This window comes from Martes martes, assembly GCF_963455335.1.
Source record: "Martes martes genome assembly, chromosome: 18".
NCBI classification, from domain to species: Eukaryota; Metazoa; Chordata; class Mammalia; order Carnivora; family Mustelidae; genus Martes; species Martes martes.
Window position 1 is genome coordinate 8895878 of NC_137906.1, and position 21178 is coordinate 8917055.

Genomic DNA, 21178 nt, shown 5'->3' on the forward strand with positions numbered 1-21178 from the left:
GGAGTGTAAAGTGGTACGGCTGCTACTGAAAGTGGTACGGCTGCTACTGAAAACAGTATGGAGGTTTCTCAAAAAATTAAAAATAGAACTACAATATGGCCAAGCAATTCCAGTTCTGGGTATATATCCAAAGGAAGTAAAATCACTATCACAAAGAGATAGATGTCCTCCATGTTCATTGCAGCATTATTTATAATTGCCAAGACATGGAAATGACCTAAATGTTCACCTACAGATTGATTAATGGATAAAGAAAATGTACCTACACATGCACACACACAATGAAATATTATTCAGCCATAAAAAGAAGGAAATCCTGCCATTTGCAGCAATATGGATGGACCTGGAGGTCTATTCATTATGGAGATTGGTGTGAAGATACTTAACACTACTGAATTGACACTTAAAAATACTTAAGATAATAAATTTTGTTATGTGTATTTCATTGTAATTTTTAAAAATTATGTAAGAAATTAAGTTGGATTGAATAGAGAACACTTTCATCATTAATGAAATACTCACTTGGATTTTAAAAAGGTATGATCCCCAAACCTACCATGACATAAATTTTAACGGAAAAAAATACCAGAAACATTCCCACTAAAGCCAAGAACAATACACAGCCCACAATTACTACTACTATACTACTACTATTAAGCATTATATAATCTTCTCAATACAATTAGAAGGATAAAACTTAAGCAGAAACATTTCATTTATATTAAATTTTTTTTTGATTTTTAAAATTATGTTAGTCACATATGGTGCATCATTGTTTTTTATGTAGTGTTCCATGATTCATTGTTTGCACATATTATATTAATTTTTATACCTTACGTGTCCAAGAGAATCAACTTACAATTAACTGGAACAAGTAAGCTCAAGAAATATATAGAAGCAATACATTACTTAACAACCCAAATAACCCAGTCAGAAAATATAACAAAGCATTAATAAATAAGATGAAAATGAAAATGGAGATAAAGTGTATACCCAAGTGGGAAACTTTATTGCAAAGGGGTCAGTTCTTCCACAACTTAATCTTTAAATTCAAAATGATTGTGATCCAAATCTCTTAGTATGTATCAAGGAGTTTTCCAAGACAATTCAAAAAGTCAAATCAAAGAGAAAATCTGTAAGAATAAGTACAAAATAAATGAAAAAGAGTAACAATGACAAGCAGGTGGTATCAGCTGTCAGAATATGCTATGAAATTCAGAAAATTAACATAGAGTGGCATTCATTCAAAGAAAGAATCAATGAATGAATAGTGAGTCCAGAACACAGATTTATATATAGGAATTTAGTTTATAATAACCATGACATTTCAAATCAGGGGGAAAATGATATTAGAACATTTACGTGTCCATGGCAAGGTATGGGGAGAGAATGTTCAAGTACTGTTTAATTTTCAGTCTTTCTAAATATTTTATGAAATCCATGATGTAGAGCCATAGAATATTTATGTTCCCCCTAGAGTTTTTAAGATTTTATTCATTTACTTATTTTAGAGAGAGTGTGAGTGCAACTGGGGGGGGCAGAAGGAGAGGGAGAATCTCAAGTGGACTTCATGCTGAGTGCAGAGCCCGCATGTGGGGCTCGATCTCACAACCCCAAGATCATGATGTGAGCCAAAATCAAGGGTCAGCTGCTTAACTGACTGAGCTACCTAGGGGCCCCTCCCCTGGAGTTGGTTTTACTGCTTAATCCTGGCAAGATATTCTTACCTGGCTTTGGGAGAATATTCCAGGACTTTGATGCAAAGATGGATTCCAGTAACCCAGCACTGGAAGCCGAGATAGAAAAGATCTCGACAGCTGCCATTACCTTCCCTTAGGTGCTATTATACACAGGGAGGAATTGATCCAGGCACTAGAGAACACTAACAGTCAGGAACTTGGCTACAGTGAAAGTGTCAGATAGGCTCTTGGCCAAGAAATCCAAGGTGAAGCTTGCAAGGGCCAAGGAACCCAAATATCCTAAGGAAAGGTAGACCATAATGACCAAGCTCTCACTGTACATAATGTTAAGGAAGATAGGCTCCGAAAGTGCATCTATGTCCACTAATGCTGGAGAGGTTCCCAACCAGACTACACAGAAAGTCACTTGAATCAGTGAGCAGGTAGGGATGACAGAATTAGGTGCCCCTGATAACCACTGTCTCAGCTTTCTCCCTGGTGTTGTGATCTTGGAAGCCAGAGCTTCCAAGTGATGGTTTTTGGCCAAAATGGTGGAAACAGCCACAGTGAATAGGACTCCAAATGTCATTTGTTGGAGGATGCAGCTGGGAGTGTTGGGATGACCAATGAAGAGTCAGGAACAAAGAAAGCACAGGGTGGGGGAGATGAACAGGATATAGCTGAGAGCTTGGTTATTAGTTTTGACATGGGAGTTTCCCTATATTTCACAAAAATCTCAAGAACCACAGCTGTAAGGACAGACAGATTAAGGGCTACACAGGCAAACACTGTCCCCAAAGATCCTCATCGCCCAAGAAAGTCGCAGCCTTTGAGAGGCAATGATCTCGACCACTATTTGTGTATTTTGGATACTTCATACATTGCTTCATATCTGGCAATAAAAACAAAGGGCCATTATCTTGAATTCAGTTGATCTCATGAGCTCCCCAAATACTCATCTTTGGCCAAATCACTATAGATACCAAAAAAAGGAATGTTACAGAGAGTAAAATTTCAAGCTAATGATGTCTATTTTTTTTCTTAGCATATCAAGGGCCAAGCAGCCAGGATCACCTCTTTTGTTCATCCTCCATATGCAAGGAAACAAGTTTTTTTTTCCCTATAAACAAAAATTACACCCAACTGTATCACTTAAATATAGGTAGAGGGGGCTCTCTGCTCGGCACGGAGCGGGCTTCCCCCCCCCTCTCTCTGCCTGCCTCTCTGCCTACTTGTGATCTCTGTCTGTCAAATAAATAAATAAAATCTTAAAAAAAACCTTTCACTTAAGTTTCAAATTTACATTATTTCTGTTATCTAAGTAATTGCAAACCTACCTCCTATTGATCCTAACTTCCACTAACTTGTTAAGATTTGAGTAACTTCTATTTTAACAAAATAACTCCCTAACGAGCCACCCTGTTTTCTGTCTTGAATATTTCTCATCTCTCATCCATTCAATCACACCCATTAATGTTTCTTTCATATTACTTTTTTGCTTAAAATTCCACAATCATTCCTCCTCGGCTAGCGCAGCGACTCTCAGGCATTAAGTGAGCATTGGAATCATCTGGAGGGCTCATTAAAGCAGTTTGCTAGAACTTACCACCAGAGTTTCTGATTCAGAAACTTGAAATTTACATTTCTTTTTCTTATTAAAGATTGTATTTATTTATATGAGAGAGAGCATGAGTAGGGGGAGGGAAGAGGGATAGAGAGAAGCAGGCTCCCTGCAGAGCAAGGAACCCGATGTGGGGCTGGATCCCAGGACCCTGAGATCATGACCCGAGCCATTTAACCCACTGAGCCACCCAAGTGCCCCAGGCTGCCTCTTCTTGATACAGCTTATATCTCACTTCTCACACAATCTTGTGAGGCAGGTAGTACCAATCCATTTTGCAGAAGGACATAAATGAGGCTTGAAGAGGTCAAGTAACTCACCTAAGATCTTGGAGTTCTGGAAGGCAGGGCTAAGATCCAGGCTGACTCAAGGGGGCAGGATTGGGTGAAGCAAATGAGACGCCGGGGGCGGGGGGGGGGGGGGGTTGGGGGATTTAAGGAAGGACTCACCTTCAGGTGCCACCTGTGGTCTTGCAGGACCCAGAGAGTGAGCGCCTCCTTAAATTCTGCATCCCCAGCACCTCACCTTACCCTCATCCTGGCCCTATTCAGGACTATCTGACTCCAAAGCTTGTCATTTTTCCATTGCACACCTTTTGTTAATTTTAATATTCACAGCAGTACTTTCTCTTAAAAAGTTTAGGAAGCTTTGTAGAAAAACCCTTTCTCTTTTAGAAAGAAAAAGCTTACTTTCTCTTAAAAAGCCCTCTTAGAGAGCTTAGAGAAGTCTCTGTATTTTTTTGTCCTCAAGAGGTTTCTCAAGATTTAATTTCATAGATTGATCATTTAAAAGGAAAACTCTAAAATGCTATAAATTAATTATTAAATAAACTATTAGAAAAATCTCATTAAAGTACATTAAAGAAATAGCACACCGCAGTCAACTGGGTTTTTTTAAAAAAATGTTTTCAAATCCCAGAACTTGAAATAACGTTTAACTTAGAGTCAGGAAGAAGAGAGTTCAATGTAGTTCAAATATTGGCATCAATTTTATTTCTTATTTTTAAAACAGAGGGGTTTTAAAAGTTTATTTATTAATTTTTTTACTAATCTCTATGCACAACATGGGGCTTGAACTCATGACTCCAAGATCAAGAGTCACATGCTCTATCAACTGAGCCAGCCAGGTGGCCCAGCATCAATTTTATATTGAATTATTATACATAAAAACAATAAAGGGGCACCTGGGTGGCTCAGAGGGTTAAAGCCTCTGCCTTCGGCTCAGGTCATGATCTCAGGGTCCTGGGATTGAGCCCTGCATCGGGCTCTCTGTTCAGTGGGGAGCCTGTTCCCCCCCTCTCTCTGCCTGCCTCTCTGCCTGCTTGTGATCTCTGTCAAATAAATAAATAAAATCTTTAAAAAAAACAATAAAATTCCTAAAGCTTTCTTTTCAATTTTATGATACTGTTCAAATTGAGTGAAAATTCTGTTTTTTGGGGTTTTGATGGAATTCCCATGTGAAATGTCTGGACCTAATGCATTTTGGGGTGGGTAGCCCCTCAATATCTCTCCTGAGTTTTTAATTTTGATTCCAGTATAGTTAACATGCAGTGTTAACTTCAGTGTTAGATTCAAGTGTACGACGTAGTGACTCAACACTTCCATTCATCACCCAGTGCTCATCACGAGTGCACGCCTTAACCCCAATCACCCATTTCCCCCATCTCCTCATCTCCACCCCTCTGGGAGCCATCAGTTTGTTCTCTATAGTTAAGAGTCTGTTTCTTTCAAAGCTATGTGAAAATCTTAAGAGAAATCTATCTTTAAATCTCAAATTGCTCCAATATCCTCATATCTATGCATATAACACAAGCTTTCCCTTCTTCCTGGGACATCATTTCTTCCCTTGCGTACCTAACTACGAACACCTGTCTCTAACTGAGCTTGAATTATTTCACCTGGGAAGCATGCCTTGCCCAGTTAAGGATTATTGACTCCTTATTTCCCCAACACATCCTGTTTATATCTTTTTCTTTTAAAAAAATGTTCCTTCCTTCCTTCCTTCCTTCCTTCCTTCCTTCCTTCCTTCCTTCCTTCCTTCCTTCTTTCCTTCCTCCTTTCTTTCTTTCTTTCTTTCTTTCTTTCTTTCTTTCTTTCTTTCTTTCTTTCTTTCTTTCTTTCTTTCTTTCTTTCTTTCTTCTTTCTACATTGACCCTGCAATTGCACTGCTGGGTATTTACCCCAAAGATACAGATGGAGTGAAAAGAAGGGCCATCTGTACCCCAATGTTTATAGCAGCAATGGCCACGGTCGCCAAACTGTGGAAAGAACCAAGATGCCCTTCAACGGATGAATGGATAAGGAAGATGTGGTCCATATACACTATGGAGTATTATGCCTCCATCAGAAAGGACGAATACCCAACTTTTGTAGCAACATGGACAGGACTGGAAGAGATTATGCTGAGTGAAATAAGTCAAACAGAGAGAGTCAAGTATCATATGGTTTCACTTATTTGTGGAGCATAACAAATAATATAGAGGACAAGGGTAGATGGAGAGGAGAAGGGAGTTGAGGGAAATTGGAAGGGGAGGTGAACCATGAGAGACTATGGACTCTGAAAAACAACCTGAGGGTTTTGAAGGGGCGGGGGTGGGAGGGTGGGGGAACCAGGTGGTGGGTATTAGGGAGGGCACGGATTGCATGGAGCACTGGGTGTGGTGAAAAAACAATGAATACTGTTACGCTGAAAATAAATAAAAAATTTAATTAAAAAAATAAATGGGCAATTATTTATTTATTTCAATAAAATCTATACCCACCATGGGGCTTTAACTCACAGGATCGAGGGTCTCATGCTCCTCCAGCTGAGCCAGCCAGGCACCCTTCCTGTTTATATTTCTAGAATTCCTTTTTACACTCTGTTGCACTTTTTCTTGCTTATATCACTAAAGTGGAGATGTTCACTGGCAGCGTGGCTTATGTGGAAGAGAACAAGATTTGGAGTTAAAACAGTATTCCAACTTGGGCTTGTCTGTTTACTAGGAGTCTGATCCTACTAATCAATTTTCTTAATTAAAAATTATTCAAGGGGCCCCTGGGTGGCTCAGTTAGTCAAGCGTCTGCCTTCAGCTCAGGTTATGATCATGGCTGGGGTCCTAGGCTCGAGCCCCATGTCGGGCTCTCTGCTTGGCCGGGAGTCTGCCTCTCCCTCTCCCTCTGTGATCTCTCTTGCTTTAAAAAAAATATTCAAAACTTGGAAATAACCTAAGAGGATGGTTTAATACCCTTTCAATGGCATACTGCAGCTTTGTTTAACAAGTCAACCTGTGGCTTATTTATTTATTTATCTAGCAGAAAGTATCTGTTTGACTTTGTGATTATTTGACTAGACCCCATTGTACAATCACCTGTTAGCTTGATTTCTGTCTGGGAGAAACACAAACCCAAAGATTATGGTTTTATTGCCCTGTAGGACATTATCCATTTTTCTATCTGACCTAGAAATCTTATTCTCACATTCTTTGTGGATGTGTTGTCAAAAATGCCTTTACTAATGAATGCTATAAACCTTGGTTTTACAAAAGCCCTTGGAAGCAATTTTCTCTTATTGATCTCCATATTTATTTCTTTTTTTTTAAAAAGATTTTTATTTATTTGACAGAGGGAGAGAGAGATATCACAAGTAGGCAGAGAGAGAGGGGAAGCAGGCTTCCCGCCGAGCAGAGAACCTGGTACGGGACTCGATTCCACGACCCAGAGATAATGACCCGAGCTGCAGGCAGAGGCTTAATCCACTGAGCCACCCAGGCGCCCCTCCATATATCTTAACGGCTGAATAAAATCTCTGATACATGGTATGTTTGAAAGTCATGGGCTTAACTTTTAAAAACCCATACTCACAGTAAACTCAGCTCAGGGTAAAATGGTAATGCTGATAACACCAAACCTCAAAGGTCTTTTTTTTTTTTTTTTAAGATTTTATGTATTCATTTGACAGAGATCACAAGTAGGCAGAGAGAGAGGAGGAAGCAGGCTCCCTGCTGAGCAGAGAGACCGATGTGGGGCTCGATCCCAGGACCCTGGGAAAATGACCCAAGCCGAAGGCAGAGGCTTTAACCCACTGAGCCACCCAGGCACCCCAACCTCATAGGTTTTTTATGAAAAAAAAAAAAAAATGAGTAGGGGTGTATGTACCTGTAACAGTCTCTCAATAACTGGTATTTGTAGTTAACACTACTTCCTCCCGTATAGGTATATTTTATATTACATATGTATATATTATATAGGCATATCACACCTAACAGGCACTCAATATGTATCTGTTGGATCCATACATTGTTGAGCACAAATACAGTTATTTGCTGGATGGATGACAATGAGATGAGACAAAATAGCGACACATTCATCTTTAATAAGCAGAAATTTTAGGTGTTAATTGACACTAAAATGCTATTTCTGTCTGCCTTCCTAAATCTGAGCTGTGTAGTTTTAAATTAATTTTCAAATTTTGAGATAACTGTAGAGTCACAAGCAGCTGTGAGAAATAATTCCGTGTGATCTTGGGTCACTTGGCCCTTTACCTAGTTTCCTCCAATGATAACATTGAGCAAAACCATAGCACAATATCACAATTGGAATATTGGTACTGATATTCATTCACTTCTGAGGCTTTCTATTTCTTTGCTAAGGCTTTCTATTTTTTTGCTTGTCTCAAATGTGTTTTTTTTTTTTAGTTTAAATTTGACAAATGAAACAGTTTTATTAAGACTTTAAAGTTGATACAGTCAATCATTATTATTTGTGGATTCCAATAATCATGCATTCACCATTTCTCTAGAAATTTGTCCCTGGCCATTTGCAGACATGTGCAGGCAAAAAATTTCAGTTGTCAAGCCGGCACATTCCCAGCTGAGGTGGTGCCTTCTTGTTTCAGCTCTTCTACTATAAACAAGTGTCTTTTTCACAATCTACGTAATGCAAATTTTTTACATTTTTCTGTTTTTTTTTTGCTTTAGTTTATTTTTTAATTTCTTTTCAGCATAACAGTTTTCATTGTTTTTTCACCACACCCAGTGCTCCATGCAATCCGTGCCCTCCCTAATACCCACCACCTGGTCCCCCCAACCTCCCACCCCCCGCCCCTTCAAAACCCTCAGGCTGTTTTTCAGAGTCCATAGTCTCTCATGGTTCACCTCCCCTTCCAATTTCCCTCAACTCCCTTCTCCTCTCCATCTACCCTTGTCCTCCATGTTATTGGTTATGCTCCACAAATAAGTGAAACCATATGATACTTGACTCTCTCTGCTTGATTTATTTCACTCAGCATAATCTCTTCCAGTCCCGTCCACGTTGCTACAAAAGTTGGGTATTCATCCTTTCTGATGGAGGCATCATACTCCATAGTGTATTCAAATGTGTTCATAATTGCTCATTGAAGCACTTTTTTTCCCCCCGTTGGGGCATTTTTACGATAATTCTGACATCTCTGTGATTTCACAAGTTAACTCTCTTTTTTCATTCAGTTTGAGATCTTCCTGGCGCTTGTTGTGATGAATACTTTTTGACGGAAACTAGAACATTCTGAGTATTGTGATATGAGGCTCTGGATTTTTTTTCGACCTTCTGTTTTATCTGGCTTCCTCTGACATGGCTGTGGCTGGGAAGGGCTGGGGGAGACTGTCTTGTTACCGCCAGGGTGGGCAGAAGTCCAAGTTTTCCACTTAGCCTCTGTTGACACATGATAAGGAGAGATCTCCTCACTTCTGGGTAGGAGTAGGTGTTCTGATTCCCCACAAGGCCTCCACTGATTACTCTTTGTTGGGAGGAATAGGAGTGCCTCCCTACTTCTTCCCATGTGGTCCCCACCATCCTGTGGGGGAGGGGGTGGCATCCTATGGGCCATGATGAAAGCCCTGATTCTCCACCTGGCCTCCTTTAAGACTACACCAGTAGGGAGCAGCAGGGCCACGTCATCATGGCCACGCGGGGTGGAAGTCTAGGCATTGCACTTTGTAGGAGGGGGCCTGGTTACTGGTCAGTGGTGATGAATATCCTGCCTTCCCACTTGACCTTTTCTGATACCACCCTGGCTAGAAATGTGGGGTGGAGAGTGGGGTGCCTTGTAACCTGAAGAAAGTGCAAGTGTAGACTTCCCACTTGGCCCTTCCTGGTGGGAATGGGTCATAGTATTTTTTTCTGTGATGTTTGGCTGGAGTAGAGTAGTTACTCTCTTATAAATTTCTGTCTTTCTAGGGTGTCCTTTTCCTGCTCCTTTGGCTAGACAGAGCAGGCTTTTGTTGGGGTGTTTTAACGTTGTAAATACCCCTTGGCCTCTCCAGGTTGTTGGTTCCTTCGGGTTCAAGTCTAGGACATACGAAGCAAAAGAAAACCCAGAAAACCCACCACATTATGTAGTTCTGCACGTCTGCCTTCTTCTCCCCACCTTCCTGAGTCCTCTTAAGTTGGTTGTATCCATATTCCCTGCTGTTTAGTTGTACTTAGAGGGAAAAGTATGTTTATTCCATCTTCCCAGAGGTGGAAGTCCGCTAACGAAGGTTTACATCCATTTTGAGCATGACAAACCTCAGGAAAATCCACTGTGTTTCATTTTTTGTTTCCACTAACCTCTTAAGTAATCCTGTTCCTTGAGATATATATTTTTTCTTTTTGAGAGAGAGAGAGAGCAGGAAGGGAGGGGCAGAAAGAGAACCCCAAGCAGACTCCACACCCTGCGGGAGCCCCACATGGGGGCCAGCCTCACGAACGTGAGATTATGACCTGATCTGAGACCATGAGTCAGATGCTTAACCAACTGAGCCCTGGAAAAAATGAAAATTTGACTATGGAAGAAAAAACAGAAAAATGTGGTTGATAGTGTTGCTGAAATTTGGTCTCAGAAGATTTAATGAATTAGTCTCCAACCTTTCACCATGGGTCCAAATGTGAGTACTTAGCAGAGTAAAGAAGTCAAGAACAATATGTTCTTTCATTTAATCTTGGTATATATTATATCTATTTGTAAATTTGTATTTTGATTATGTAATCACCATGTACTCACCCTAAAAGTTACCCAGAATTATATAACAATTGTTACTATCTGAATGTAATATTTTATTATTTTATCTACTTGGTTATTATTATAAAAAGAAAAATAGTATTTTTATATACATATCTCATATCTAGGAGATTTTACTTTATTTTAAAAAATTTTAGGGGCGCCTGGGTGGCTCAGTGGGTTAAGACCTCTGCCTTCAGCTCCGGTCGTGATCCCAGGGTCCTGGGATCGAGCCCCACATTGGGCTCTCTGCTCAGCAGGGAGCCTGCTTCCCCCCTCTCTCTGCCTGCCTCTCTACCTACTTGTGATCTCTTGTCTGTCAAATGAATAAATAAAATCTTTATAAAAATTTTTATTTAAATTCAATTTAGTTAACATATAGTGGATTATTCATTTCAGGGGTAAAATTTAGTGATTCATCAGTTGCATATAACACCCAGGGCTTATTATATTAGGTGCCTTCCTTAATGCCCATCACCCAGTTACCCCATCCTTCCACTCACCTTCCCTCTAACAACCCTCAGTTTGTTTCCTATGATTAAGAGTCCTATGATTAAAGAGTCTCCCTTTATGTTTTTATCTTATTTTTTGATTCCCTTCCCCTATGATTTACTGTGTAATTTATACTGTTTCAATTGATTTTTTGGAGCATTTTTGGTATAAAATGGTATATTTTAATCTCTTGTGTCTTCCTTTTCCATTAAGATGATCCTTTTTGCTTTGTGAATTCCTGTACTGCTCAAAACTTCACAGCAACGTTAAATAACAGGAATGAAAGTGGACATCTTGTTTTGTCTACAAATTTAATTGCTAGAGGGTGTTTCTAGTTTTCCATTGTCTGTTGGCAATTCCAAATGTTAGCAATGGTGTGAAAAGTCTTCATTACCAGCCAGTCTATTGTCACTTTTCACCATCCCATCCTAGACTTGCTGTTTTCTAGCCACTTTTTCTAGATTTTTTTTTTTCAGGTCCTTGAATATTAGGGGGTGGGGCGGGAATGTGCCATTCTAATTATTTCTGACAAGGAATTCTTTTTCTCCCTTTATTCAGCTGATATAATCCTATTCATCTTTCAGAACTCAAACAAAACAAAACTGCATCCTTTGTGGAAAATTCCCTGACATTCCCAAGTAAGGTTAGATTACCCCCTACTCCCCACATCTCTGTACTTACTGCTCATTCATCATGATCATCTCCTGTCCCTGCCTCTGAACCCGTAGAGCACAGACATGGCAAACATGCACAATGCACAGTGGCTGGTTCATAGCAGTGATAAAGGATACTTTTAATCATGAAATTTATCTCTGAACACGTACTTTGTGTCATGAATGGTGCTAGGCACTTGGGAAATCAAGCTTATGCAACCTTCACTGTGGTCAGGGTTTGGTTGAAAGAAACACGTATGATTAAACCAGCATACTCACAATACCATGTATCGAGTTCCATGGAAGAAACAAACAGAACATTTTGGGATGGTCCATAAAAGTATCTCCTGGGGGAGGTAATGCTAATGGTCAAAAAGATGAGTAGGAATAAATCGGGTCAAAGAGAAAAACATCTTTTCCTCAGGAGGATTACTAACTTCAATAGTGAAATTACTGAATAAATGAAAAGAACAACTCTGAGATTCCACTCCTATTCTAGATCCTTCCAGTTTTGGGGGACACGTGGGGATATAAATGAAAGGACAAGAAGGGAAATCCCTCCAGGTCTGTACCTATGTCATTGGCAATCTCCTTCTCAGTCAAAGCCGTGGGCAACCTTTCCCCATTGTGGAATTGCCTGGATTCATGGCAACAGCTCTGGCTTGGGGCACACAGAGTGAGTAGTCTGAAGAAATCAGAGGAAAATCTTGTTAAAATCTGCAAATATGATCTAGTACTGTGTAACCAGGGCACTTCAGGGAAAATCAGCAAGTTTTATTTTTTTAATTTAATTTAATTTTTTATCCCAGTGGAATTTCTTTAATCCAGACTTTTAAGTCAAATTCTTAGGTTTGAACATCTCCACTCTGGAGTTTCTGGAGGACAGGATGTTTCTGAAGAGTCTTAGGAGCAAATGGGCCACGTAAAGCCAACCTGACTCTGCTAATTCTAATTAAAAATGAGGAGCTGCCACATCCTAACGAGTGAGGACAGCTAATTAGCAGGTCAGAACCAAACCCAGAGTGAGGTGTTCTTTTGGGTGGGAGAACCACGCTCTGATGATCTGTTACTAAGTGTGGTCAGGAGTTTCTATTCCAATGAACACAGAGGTCAGAGGGCTTGGTGGTAAGTTATCCAGGGGTACACTTTAAGCTTTAACATTCTTCCTTTTTAAAATTTAAATTCAATACATTAACATATAATGTATTATTAGTTTCAGAGGTAGAATTCAGTGATTCCTCAGTCTTCTATAATACCCAGTGCTCATTGTGTCATGTGTCCTCCTTATCCAAGGTTGTGCCCCTTCCTGGGGTGGACCATGTTCATGAAAGATTGAAGTAAGACTATAAAAGCCTGGCCATATAAGCTCAACTAATGTACTTCTTTAAGTAAACATTTGCATGATAAACCCTGTCTTGGGAGTTGGCTTTCCAGGAAACTGAATATGTAATGTTTGGCATTAGGGGGTAATCGAAAAACAAACAAAATGCCCAAACAAAGACAAATAAAAATTGAACACAGCCAGGGCGCCTGGGTGGCTCAGTGGGTTAAAGCTGCTGCCTTCGGCTCAGGTCATGATCCCAGCGTCCTGGGATCGATCCCCGCATCGGGCTCTCTGCTCCGCAGGGAGCCTGCTTCCTCCCTTCTCTCTCTGCCTGCCTCTTTGCCTACTTGTGATCTGTCTGTCAAATAAATAAATAAAATCTTTTAAAAAAAATGAACACAGCCATTAATATGGGGTTTCAAGATGGGATCATTCTCTACTTTCAGGTGGCAAAGAAGACCCCATCGTTAGTGGTGAACATAGATCACATCTGGCACAAGTTGGAGATCCAACTGTTAAACCTTCAATCAGTGACAAAGTGTGATGGTAAAATGATCAAAGGGGATTCTCATGCTTATGTGAAATATTAGGCATTTGAGAAGCATGAGAAATAGTAACTACAAGGACAATGGAATTGGTAACGAGATTGATGGTGCGGAAAAAAAATAATGAAAAGGTGAGAGCAATTTGTTGGCAATTGTAAAATAAGTATGAAAGTCAAATGTCTACAAAGTAGGAATTAACCACATTTTGAAAAATTAAGGAGAGAAAAACAGGAAAACCAAGCCCACGAGAGGGTCATAGAATGAAAGAAATACTAGACAAATACCTAGAAAGGAATGGGAAGGTAGACAAGGTGCAATAACAGACAAAATATTAAAATTTTAAATAAAGAGATGTTCACTAGATTAACTTAATGTAAGTCATTCACTCCAAAAAAAAAAAAAAAGAAAGAAAGAAAAGGGAAAAATAAGAAAACTAGGGAATAATTGCAAGAGTTCAATCATCTGACCACAGGGGTTTCCAAATAACTGGAAACACTGAAGAAATAACAAAAATTTCCCCAACAGGCTCCAGAGTGAAAGGCCTTAGAGTGCACAGTCCAATACATAGCCCCTGGACACATGTGACTAGTTATGCTAAATGTAAATTCATTAAAATAGGTAAAATCAGAAATGCAGTTCCTCAGCCACACTGGCCACATTTCAAGTGTGCAATAGCCTCATGTGGCTGGAGGCAACCATACTGGACAACACAGACAGAGAACATTTGCATCACTGCAGAAAGGTCTCTTGGACAGCTCTGCTCAGAATGATGGAGGAAAGCAGATCTGTGAAGGCAAACTGCCATGAACTTTCAGAACACCAGGGACAACAAGAAGAACCCAAATTCTTGCAGAGAGAGTGAGGGGATCTAGACACAGTTCGCATACGAGGAATCAGAAATCAGAAGGGCACTAATCTTCTCAACAGTGATACTAAAGACAAGTCTCTAGGTCTTCAAGGTCACAGAGAAAATTCTAACCCACCTAGAAGTCTATGCTCAAATCATTCACAGGTAGGGCAGAAATATACTCAGACATGACATTCTTTAAAAAAAATTTACTCTGGATCATTCTTCTGAAAGCTACAGGATGGCCTCTGCCAAAATGAGGGAGAAAAACAAGAAACCAGAATCTTCAAACAGGTAACTCAGGGCAGCAGAGAGGCAAGGGGAATGTCCAGGATGACAGTCCTATACAAGCTACAGGAAGAAAACAGACTAGACCATGGCAAGGAGAGAGCCTCAGGAGGGCTTGACCATGCAGAAGGGAGTGATGCTTCTGGTGGAAATAGACTAACGGGCCACAGAAAACTCATCAAATCATAAAAAGGAACTCTTGATTCCAAGAAAAATGAAAACTTGTCTAGAAATGGAAGCATAGACTTGAACAGGGCTCAACTGTGAATGATGAGGTTTGTCATTCCCCAAAGAGAACTCAATACCCATCCCATGGAGGGTGGAAAGTGGGTGGGAGGCAAGAGGATATTTGCAACCTAAACTTTGAGCTTCTAAGTAATCAACAAGTTACAGTAGGAGCATGCCATTTAATGACACAGCAGTAAACATGAGAAGAAACTACTGAACTGGTTGAAACTGGACTCTGGAGGGGAAAATGGGAAGGAGGTCAGGTGGAACAAGGCGCCACTAGTTTTCTTATAGCCATTGTAGTACTGTTCAACTTTACAAAGCATATACATTTACACTTTTGATTTTTAAGATAAAATTAAGTTCTAGAAGCCTCAGACCAGGTGTGAGCCCCTCCCAACCACCTTTGTGGACAAGTGTTCCTCCTGAGTGCTCTCTTCCTCCTGAAGCTGACCTTCTACCATGCTGAATCTGTCTATTCAGGGAAAATGACTTTTTGCCATGAATGGGGGGACACTTGGAGCTGATCCAGAGTGGTACCAAGGACATGTTTGTGGAGATAAGCAAAAGTCAGAACAAGAACCTTCCTGCTGACCTTCCAGGCATAGTTGAGGTTCAGATGAACCTCCTGATAGCAGGTGTTGGGAAATCTCCAAATGACAAAAGGATGTGTGATCCTGGTGGAAGTCCGGGTGTTTTTCCAATATGTGTTTCACAAACAGCCCCAAGATGTTTTCACTGAAGGCCTGCTGCGTGCTCAGCAGTGTGCTGGGCCCTGAGAAGAAGCCAGTGGGGCTGAAATTGGCCTCAAAGCCGTCCATCCCTCTCCCTTGGGGGACTCTGGGGTCCATTTTAACAGTGGAACTAATGAGCTTGTCTGGAAGCAGCTCAGCTTAGTGAGCGAGGCCATAGGTTGGAGGACTCCACCATTCCCATTCTCTCACCTTGAGCAAGTCTTAACCTCTCTCTGCCTCAGTTTCTTCCAATGCCTGTTAGGATTAAATGAGAAATCTGTAAAATTAAAGCCTTTCCCTCGAACAGTGAGACCTTTCCAGCTCTCCGATTTTTCCACTTCGTCTTTGTTAATTAGTCAACTGTGTCACAGTTCCAACTGCAGGAATGAGGCACACCGCTTTTGAAAACACACAGATGCTCAAAATGATAGCTTTTAAGATTTTCATCTTTGACATCATCATCCCCTTGAGACCCTTCCTGGGGTGAGACTGGGCAGGGAGAATTTCATGTTACCCTAACACAACTTCTTGGTCTGACTTGGGTAAGGGGCTTGTTTTGAGTTCAGTCTTTCTGGTCATAGCCCCTGTCCCCATTGCCCTTTCTCTGTTCCTCTCAGAATGAGCTCAGGATATTTGGGGGTGTGACTTCTGAGTGGGCAAAGTGTGCCCTGGGCCTTTGAGGTGACACTGATTACCTGCCCTGGTGCTACAGAGGGTCCTTGATGGTCTGTAGCTGTGTCCATGCCTCCATAAGGCCTGGGACTTGGCCCTGCTGACCTGGGCCCTTCTCATTGGCCCCCAGCACCCACGTCAGTTAGAAACCCAGACTATTTTTATGGTACTCTGGAGTATATACCTAACACTCTGTTTTACTAAACCGCAGGTTCTTCCTTGAGCTGCAATCAGGATATCAAAGGTCGTTTTGTTTCGGAGGACCACCTTTTGAATTTGTGGATGGCTGCATATCCAGTTCAGTTAAAGGCGGTCACTGTATGCTTGGCTCAAGCCTCCATTTGCAATTTTATATCAATAGAGGTGGCTCCTGGGGTAAACATGTCTATGGGATAATACCACCAAGAAGCCCTCTTTGTTTGATGTCTAGCGTTAATAATATGCTAATTATAAGGAATCACCGGCAAGTGGGAGAAGATTTGTCTGGGAATATGGGCATCCCCAAGTGTATCATCCAGTCCAATCATAAGGAAAGTGGGGTTATCCATTTTCTCCACGAGTCCATAGCTAACCCCATGGAGTGGGGGTACATTCTAGCTTTTAAGGAACACTTTTGTCATCCTAGCCACAGAGAATTGGTCAAGGTTGTGGTTAAATTATTGTTGGGGAATCCATTCTATTTTTTAAAAATATTTTATTTATTTATCTGACAGACAGAGGTCACAAGTAGGCAGAGAGGCAGGCAGAGAGAGAGAAGGAGGAAGCAGGCTCCCCATGGAGCAGAGAACCCAATGCGGGACTCGATCCCAGGACCCCAGTATCATGACCTGAGCCGAAGGCAGCGGCTTAACCCACTGAGCCACCCAGGCATCCCAGTCCGTTCCATTTTCAAGCTGGTCAAATAATCATACATCCGGGGCGCCTGGGTGGCTCAGTGGGTTGAGGCCTCTGCTTTCCGCTCGGGTCATGATCCCAGGGTCCTGGGATTTAGCTCCGGATCGGGTTCTCTGCTCGGTGGGGAGCCCGCTTCCTCCTCTCTCTCTGCCTGCTTCTCTGCCTACTTGTGATCTCCCTCTGTCAAATAAATAAATAAAATCTTTAAAAAAAATAATCATACATCTAAGGCTCCCGTTATTATCCCCATACGATAACAAGCATGAAGAGTATCTGTATATGAGCCATTGTGGCAATTTTCCAGAACTTTACCTCAAGCTGCCTAGCTTTGCTAAACAACAAATGTTCAAAGACAATCAGAACTAGAATTTAACACCCACAAAGTTGTACTATTGAAACATAACCTTTCTCTATATGCACCCTTATTTCCAGAGATAGCCAAATCAAGACTAATTCATTTGCATTTCACATTTAAATCAATTTGCATTATACAAACTTGACTGAATTATTTTCATAAGCTCAGCAAGAATAGTGATTGATCATACAGATATAAAATCTGCTCTAATGGAACTTTTCATAAGGTATCTTGATTGAACTTTTAATAGCCTCTCTAGGTCAGAAGCCAAGCCAAATACTTGCCATCAGATATGCCTACAATACCTGTAGATTTGGGCAAATTCCTCTTCTGGAGGTTCCCAACATATCTGGAGGCTCCTGCACCTGCCGGGAACTGACATTCTTTACTTACCTGGTAAGGCTGCCAGGAACTCTGGAAACAAGGAATCAGGGCAAACTTCTAAGGGGCTTTATTGGCTCCATAAAGCCAACCTTAGTTCCTTAAAGTTGTCTGGGCACAAGTGAGTCTATGCATGTCTCTCAACTAATAATCCAAGAAAATCTTGTCTCCTTAGCAGACAGAAAGCAGAATTTCAATCTTATAACAACATATTTTACCCATTCATTTCAATTTTAGTCCAGTCCACCCTGACCACACAAAATATTCCTTTCCAAAGATTTCCCTTCACAACCTTCTACAATTTTCTTTTGCATTCATATTTTGTCCAAACTGTTTCTCTCCAAACAACTGCTCTCATTTTAGGACAAAGTTACTTTCTTTTCCCTTCAACAAAAATATATTCCCATTCCTCATACCTTTCTTATACATCTCCTATTTCCCTACATACAGAGTTGTTTCCCTTACTTCCATCAGTCTTAATTACATTTAGCAGAATTTTAACCCTTAGAAACCTTATTCTTCCAGTGAAAACTCAGTAGCAACCAAATGTCAATTTTTACATTGGAATTCTTAATTTTTTAAATTAAAATTCAATTAGCCAACATATAGTACAGCATTAGTTTCAGATGTAGTGTTCAGTAATTCATCAGTTATGTAAAACATCCAGTGGTCATTACATCAAGTGCCCTCTTTAATAGCCATCACGCAGTTACCCCATCACCTTACCACCTCCCCTCCAGTAACGCTCAGTTTGTTTCCTACAGATAAAAGTCTTGGGGCGCCTGGGTGGCTCAGTGGGTTAAAGCCTCTGCCTTTGGCTCAGGGTCCTGGGATCGAGGCACACATCTTTTTTTTTTTAAAGATTTTATTTATTTATTTGACAGACAGAGATCACAAGTAGGCAGAGAGGCGGGCAGAGAGAGAGGAGGAAGCAGGCTCCCTGCCGAGCAGAGAGCCCAATGCGGGACTTGATCCCAGGACCCTGAGATCATGACCCGGGCCGAAAGCAGAGGCTTTAACCCACTGAGCCACCCAGGTTCCCCAAATAAATAAAATCTTAAAAAAAAAAAGTCTCTCATGGTTTTTCTCCCCTCTGATGACTTCCCCATTCAGTTTTCCCTCCCTTCCCCTATGATCCTCTGTGCTGTTTCTTATATTCCACAAATGAATGAAACCATATGATAATTGTCTTTCTGTGACTGACTAATTTCCCTCAGCATAATACCCTCCAGTCCCACCCTTGTCGATGTAAATAGTAAGTATACCTCCTTTCTAGTGGCTAGGTAATATTCCATTGTATATATACACATCTTCTTTATCCATTCATCTGTTGATGGACATCTCAGTTCTTTCCAGTCTGGCTATTGTGGACATTGCTGCTATGAACACTGGGGTGCAGGTGTCCCTTCAGATCACTACATTTATATCTTTGGGGTAAATACCTAGTAGTGCAATTGCTGGGTCATAGGGTAGGTCTATTTTCAACTTGAGGAACCTCCATACTGTCTTCCAGAGTGTCTGTACTATCTTACATTTCCACCAGCAGTATAAGAGGGTTCCCTTTTCTCCACACCATTGCCAACATCTGTTGTTTCCTGACTTGTTAATTTTAGCCATTCTGACTGTACACTAGAATTCTTTAGATGACAGATTTATGAATCAATTAAACACAAAGCATGTTTACCGATAGACTCAAATATCCTTGGTTTGTGTGCAGTAAGAAGCCAAAAGCACAAACCTAAGTTCGGTAATCAATGCTTTAATATCTTACCTTATTTGGAAAAGATTTAGATGGCCAATGAACTCATCCAACTTATCACTCCAGCAAAACTTTAAAGTTTCAGGTTACCAAACACTTTGAAAAGTATGGTAAAAATTAACCTGGAAAACGTTAAGATGGACAAAACTAACCATCTTGTAAAGTTATCTTTTTATGAACAAACTGCAAGCTTATTTGAACTTGAGTAAACCTTGTTAGAATAAAAGTTTCAACTAGTTTAAATACCAAATTACGTTCCACTTGGGTCAGCTTAGAGTGAGTCCACTGAGGGAAAGTCCTGAGAAATTCCTGGAGAACCCGGGAAGAGTCCGGACTGGCAAAGGCTCTTCATCAGTGGCCACCAAATGTGTGTGTGTGTGGGGGGGGCAGGCTCCCCATGGGGCCACCAAATGTGGTGTCTAAATGGGGTGCCTGTCCCATTCGGATGGGGCCCCCCAAATGTGGGGCAATGATTGGGAAGAAGCTGGTGGCACAATCTGTGAAAGAATTCACCTGAGACAGAACAAAGGAGATAGAAGTTTATTGGTTACACTGCAAGGACACAGTGGCTGGGGACTGTTTGGGGAAGATGAGGCATGGTGACAAAGGGCATTTTCTCTTTTTTGGTAACTGTGCACAGTTGTAAGTAGCCCACTGGTAAGTTCGGGTCTATGGATTTTTTTTTTTTAAGATTTTATTTATTTATTTGACAGAGAGAGATCACAAGTAGGCAGAGAGGCAGGCAGAGAGAGAGAGAGGAGGAAGCAGGCTCCCTGCCGAGCAGAGAGCCCAATGCGGGACTTGATCCCAGGACCCTGAGATCATGACCAGAGCTGAAGGCAGAGGCTTAACGCACTGAGCCACCCAGGCACCTGGGTCTATGGATATTTTGAGATGGGTCACCTGATGGGCCTGTCTGTATTCAGCCAGGGGGACACGAGGGGCCCTTTCTACAATCCATCACTCAAGCCTGTTTGCCTAAAAGTGACTTCTATGTTATGTTCTTTCCAGGAGAAAAGGAGAAGCTGGGCAGGCTGTTATGAACTGGAGTCCATTGGAGGAATCTGGGAATTAGAAGTATGGAGGCTTCTCATCAGCGGAGCTCTTGTGAGGCAGAAGGGGTGGTGGGTTGTGGTGACAAGGAGAGCCCTTCTTCCTCCAGTTGGGATAGTAAGGTAGAGCAAGGTCCAACCAAGTCCCTGTGAGGTCAGGTCCATCTCCTCCTAATGGGTCTGCATGGTAGGGTGCGAGGGCGCCCCCTGCTGACACCTCCCCACTCCAACTCAGTGAGGTTCACATTATTCTCTCTTGACAAAGGCACTTCTAGAAGGGGGATGTTTATATTGTTCTTTGGAAAATTCCCGAAGAACATCAGCTGAGACATCAATACCTTCATAGTTCAACCTCCATGAAAGATGTCTGCAATTACTTTCTCAAATGTCAGATTGAAGCTGGACTTGCCTTAGGCTGGAGCCCAAATGTCCAAATGAACATGGCCTCCTGAGGACTGAGGATAATAATGCTATGAAAGTAATAGCTGACATTGATTATGTGCTCACCGCGTGCTCCGTGGCCTGTGTCCTAAACACTTCACACACATCATCTGGCTTCATCGTCATGTCAGATAGGCACTGGCATCATCCCCTTATTTTAAGAATCTGAAGCACTAAGTCCTGAGCGGTGAGGTATTCGGTCATTTGTTCAAGGTCC

At 41.3% G+C, this 21178-nt stretch overlaps 1 pseudogene across 1 annotated transcript; it reads right to left on the reverse strand.

The window, feature by feature from the left end:
* Positions 1-1107: 1107 nt before the first annotated feature.
* Positions 1108-21087, reverse strand: LOC308359389 (vomeronasal type-2 receptor 116-like; annotated as a pseudogene). The gene is made up of 4 exons: positions 21028-21087; positions 17634-17742; positions 1728-2452; positions 1108-1133 (listed from the first exon to the last, which is right to left on the reverse strand). The product of its transcript is annotated as a vomeronasal type-2 receptor 116-like (transcript).
* Positions 21088-21178: the final 91 nt, after the last annotated feature.